The 5,418-nt window shown below is 41.3% G+C and overlaps 1 long non-coding RNA gene across 1 annotated transcript; it reads right to left on the reverse strand.

Annotated features, from left to right (window-relative positions):
* Positions 1-3,826: 3,826 nt before the first annotated feature.
* On the reverse strand, positions 3,827-5,080 carry LOC146797404 (uncharacterized). The gene is made up of 5 exons (XR_014968987.1): positions 4,969-5,080; positions 4,805-4,863; positions 4,565-4,700; positions 4,345-4,418; positions 3,827-4,250 (listed from the first exon to the last, which is right to left on the reverse strand). It is a non-coding gene; the product is annotated as an uncharacterized LOC146797404 (long non-coding RNA).
* Positions 5,081-5,418: the final 338 nt, after the last annotated feature.

Here is a 5,418-nt window from a genome sequence, read left to right on the forward strand (position 1 = left end):
TCCTGATCAAATATTTATTAAGGTCCTGCTCGGTCAACCCTTTGAAGGGCACCCAGGGACTGGGCACAGCCCCCAGTCAATCCTGTCAAGAGAAGGACAACACCTCCCCACACCCAAGGCTCACTGCTCCTGTCCTGGGAGCAGTTCACTCCTTTACCCCAGGGGCGCCACCAACCTGCCATGGGACTGTTGAATACTCACAGAAAGTCCTCCAGAGGCTTGAGGCACGCAAAATGTACATTTTCAAAAGTACCTTTTCCATAATAGTTAGGCAAGATTCGATTTTACCATTCAATTGGATTGTGTTTAACTATTATAAAGGGTCCTAGAAATATTTCTGTAGCTATTACCAATCTGAAATGAGCATTATAAGGTGCTATAATATAGTCCCATGTTTCTCTATAGAAGCAACCAGCCTTGCTACAGAGAAAACAGGTTTTATGATTGTATTGAAGCACGCTTCACTCTGTCCCTGTAGTAGGAATCACAATGTGAGGTAAATATTCCCATCAGGGGCATACCAATTTTGCCAGGTTGAAGGAATGAGCACAAGCTTTTTATCACTGGTTATCAGGGGCAAAGTGCACAGAGTTCTATAGGCAGAGAAACTAGAGTTCAGCAAAAAGGCCAAAAAGAAAATTGGGGTGGCCCTGCAGAAAGGGCAAATTACCAACACTCCCTGCCTCCTTTTACCTCTCCCTGCCCATTGAAACCTAAAATACCCTTACCACCATGCATCACTACCCCCATTGAACCTAAACCCCCTTTAAAACCTTTAGTATCCGGTGCCCTTACCCACGGCTGAATGCAAAAAAACAACTTTACTGGTCTTCATATCCACTTTCTTAACCAACACCTCACCCCGAAAACCTCTTTAAAACCCAGAACCCTTTTAAATAGAAACATATTTTTTTCACATTTAATGTAATTACTTTTCAGAATGTAGATAACTTGTAAATGACAATAAAACATACCTGAATACAGTGATTGCATGCCTGCCGTTCTATTTCACTTCAAAAGTGTGTGATCGCATATGTTAATCAGAATCCGCGGCTCACGGACCATGGACAATTTGTATAGGTTCAAACGAAAGTCCCCGAGACTGCCCCTGTCCCCCCAGAAATGTAGTGTCTCTTACACCCTTGCTGTGGTCTCTGGTATTTCCCTTTGTATTCAGGGAACCGTGGACAGCCAGAGATGTGGAGATGCAGTTTTTTCAGCTGCATAAAAGAACTAAATATTTTTCAAGTTCGTTACTTTTTTAACTTGCTTTTAGTATCTTCACACACAATGCAAAGTAATTTGAGGGGCACTCAGAAGAGAGCCTACTAAACATATACATTTCCCTATTCCTTGCAGGCTACAGGAAGTAAACAAAGCTTAGACAGCACTGTTTAATTACTGTTCTTGGCACTGCCTTCGCTCCCTTTGAGGCCAGGGGTCGCAAAGACTGTGCCAGGGGTCGTAGCTGCGACCCCTAGGGACCCCTATATGACGTCCATGAGCCCATGCAGATGGGTTTCTCGAATCCGAGCCCGGAGTCAGGCAAGGAGAGCGATTAGCTGGAAGGGACTGGGCTCCCAGATGGATGTAATCCTGAGCTAAAAAGGTGAGCGTTCTCACTTCCTTGTTCAATGCCACCCCACACGGGTACTTTAGGGGGAAGGAGTTTTTCCATGAGGCTGGTGTCCATCTTTCACAGGAGGGGTCCAAGTTGCTTGTTGACTCCCTGGTTGGGTTTACAAGGGGAGGCCGACTGGTCGGGGTAACAAGTAGGCTTGAGGAAGGCATAGACTTGTAGTTGACCACAAGACAGGTAGATTCCTTTGCATCTTGCTTTAAGCTAAAAAAGGCGCCCGAGACGTCATTGCATTTACCCTAAGTGTGGGCTCGGGAGTACTAACAGTACCATGGGTTTTGGGAAACACCTACACAGGTGTTCCTAGTCCTTTGTGATTTCTACACAGGGTTCCTGGGGAAGGGGGTGCTTGTGACAGGGGACCAAGTTTGGTCTGATTGACCAGACAAATCTCCCGTATGGTTTTGGGGAGTTCCTAGGGGACGCCTCCAGCATGTTTTTGTCAATGTCTGGGCTTTGGGAATCCATTTCTAGACTAGAGTCCACGACTCACCAGTGATTGGGGATAGCTCATGGGCTTTACAACTGGGACCTGTGGGCACTTTGGAAGTTCCACTCACTGGCTCACGCCATGGGTGAATCTACATTGGGCTTCCATTACTCTCGAGCTGAGGCTTTTAGGCGCAGAAAAGTTGCCCAACCAATCTATGTAGGGTTAGCTCCTGCCTTGAACCTATGCTGGAGCCAGGTGGCACCGTACCTACCTGCCTGTTGCAAGCACTACGCTGTAGCCACATCATGCTGCCCACTTGCTGCCATCATTCTGTGTCATTGCTCCCTCTTGCCCCAAGGGTAGAGGCCGCCTCTAGTCCATAAGAGGTGCAGGCGCACACCATCACTATACTACACCTTATACAACCTTACAGCCTGCTCTCGCTTAGGGGGTCACACTTCACTGTGCAGTGTGGGCTCTCAAAGCTCCATGTTACACTGACGCAGAAGTACTTTAATTTTTAGCTATAAATTAAGTTTTTAAGACATGCAATTAATTTATCCTGAAATTAATTTTAAAGGAATGCAAGTAATGTATGTTGCTTTTCCAAAACCGATGGGATAACATTTTCATTCTTGGTTTTCATACTGGTTTATGCATTCCTTTGTTTGAAAGAAAAAAAAACATATTTTAAGTGTGCAGGGCATAAGGCGTGGATCAGTCACTGTTAATGAAAATACACTGACAGTTGTGTTGCATTTGTCTCTTCTACAGTGTTACATTTGGGTAAACAAAAGTCTCTTTGTACATTAGGAAAATACTTGGGGTTTCTATAAATAGATTTTTTTACACCTTATGTTTGTAATGTTTCTGTATATGTGTGTGTCAAATTGCTTTATGTGATAATAATTATTTATATTTGAGTGAGTATGAGGTGTATTTTCAACTAAAATGTGATGCTCTGCAACAGGCTTAGAGTAGAATAAGCATCTGTTGAACACATCTGGATGCAACCTTAAGGTCAAAGGTTGGAATTCTGGTGGTCTTTCCTCCTTCTGAGGTCAATAAATGTATTCAGTTGGGTAATAATTATCAGATGTTATCAGCGCCTACTAACCAGTCAAATTGTATTAATGCATTTTCTTCTTGTGATAAGTAATTATTAAAGATTTAAAGGTCCCGCTGGTTGATCTGAAATATTTGATTTTTGCTTTGCTTATTTAAATGTAATTGGAAAGAAAACATGTTTTCGATGTAAGGGGGAGATGTAAGCTGCTGTATTCATTCAGACGGTTGTAGTTGGTACAGCATTGTCACATTTACTCCGGTGCAGTACTGTTTCTCTTCAGTGTGAAAAAGGATTCCTGAATTAAGGTCGTTTTTTTCCTTCCGAGAGATTTCTCTTAACAATCACAATTATTTGTGTATAGGCTAAATGTATTTAATTAATTCCAATTTATCTGTGTTACTGTTTTTCATTCTAGACCATGAAAGATTTATTTATTATTGTGTTTCAGTTGTCCCAAGAAAATCTTCTTTTTCATGCAGAGGTTTTATTTCAAAAACTACGATTGCCACGGTATTCTTTGTGACAACATGCTTTGTTTAAATTGTGTTTTTACCATAAATTGTCATTTTTGCAATTTAATATATTTTGAAACATTCATTATGCTTGGTTGAAAATGTTACTATTAAAAGAAGGTTGTCTGGACGTGCTGAATCTATTTCAAGAAAAAACATTTCAACACGTAAAGTGGGTTTGGTGTTTTTACTTCTCCTTTTCTCTATATATTCATTTATACAACATACTTGAAAAATTACATCAAACTCATGTCATAGAAAAGAGACACATGTGACCATTCAACAAGACATCAATATTAAATACAATACAATAACCAATGGACAATTATACAACACAGACACTTTGGCAACATAAATGACCAGTCCTAAATTTGGAAAGGAAAAAATAGCGGTACAGACTTATTTAAATTTGACATAGCTGAAACCTGCTATGAACAGCTAGATGACATTTATATTACAACAGACGGAATGTCTTGTTTGCACACTGTATTTATTCAGTGAAGGGATGTCGGTTGCGGCTAGCTGTGTGTGGTCGACGCGTTTCGGAACCCTATTGTTCTTTGGGGGTTCTCCTCAGGACCAGGTCTAGGTCGGATTCTACAGTGTGATAGAATATGAAAGTACTATGAGTAAGGTTTGCGACTTATGCTTGTCCTACTTATGGTTGCTAAGTTTATAAGTCTACTCTTACCTTTCACGAAAGCGAAGGTAAGTGCAAAAGATGTTACTCAATGGCGGAATGAACTGCAGCGTTCAAAAAGAGTTCTGGAAGAAGCAAAAATTAAAAGGCCTAGTTTATTGGGTGCACAAAGTACTTTGGTCAAGATTATTCAAAAACAGTGGCATCATGCGTGAATGAAATGCGTGCCTTTTCTAAATTAAAGCTGGGCAGAAAAAAGAGAAGATCTTGCCTTGTGTAGTTCGTGGGAAAACCTTGTTCATGGGAAAACCTTATTTGTAATTCCTGGTGTGGTTTTCAGTAGTTATAAAACTGTTTAAGACTCGAGTATGGATAAGTCAGGACAGGTCACACAGCTGGTAATAAATCTGTCAAGGCAATGTACACGGAAATGTTTTAAAGTCTGCTTAAACACTTGTGTAGACGTTCTAATTAGCAGAAACTCCTCTGAAGGAAAGGGAAAGTGACTCACAGAAACCTGTTCAATCGAGGAAGGGGGACGCCGTCATTATCACGCTCTGGGCATTTCTCCTGTGCGATGGAAAAATAATGAAAGGGGTGAGATTTAGGATCGCCTTGTTGCGCAGTTCGGGAGTTAAATTAGTATGGTGGCCATCCGTGTGAAAAGAAACTCGCCTGGATAATTCTTTAAAGTTTCTGGCAGCATCCCACTCCGACCTCATTCCTTCAGCACCTCAGTAATGCGGGAGACAGGTCTAGTCGACTCAAGGCATGACTTGTAGATCGCATCCTATGAGATGAGTCACATGATCATTGCTAAGCATTATGGTTAATGAAGTTTTTTTAACAATTCTATGTTACAGGGCATATTAAGTGAATTGTGATTGGAACAATTTAATAACTGTGTAAAAAATTAAATGGTTAGACCAGGCACGCATTTCAAATGTTTAGATGCACGAATTCACAATCTGTTAATCTCGGACATCTCATTCAGTCCACTGATGGCAGTATTAAAGCGCATTATGAGGTAAGCCTCTCTTTTGAGTAGTGCTCTTTCCAGGTCACCTCCTCTCGGGCTTGGTTTGATCACACTCAGGTCAGTCCATAGAAAATCCTTGTCTGTGT

Source organism: Triturus cristatus, chromosome 9 (genome assembly GCF_964204655.1).
Source record: "Triturus cristatus chromosome 9, aTriCri1.1, whole genome shotgun sequence".
Lineage (NCBI taxonomy): Eukaryota > Metazoa > Chordata > Amphibia > Caudata > Salamandridae > Triturus > Triturus cristatus.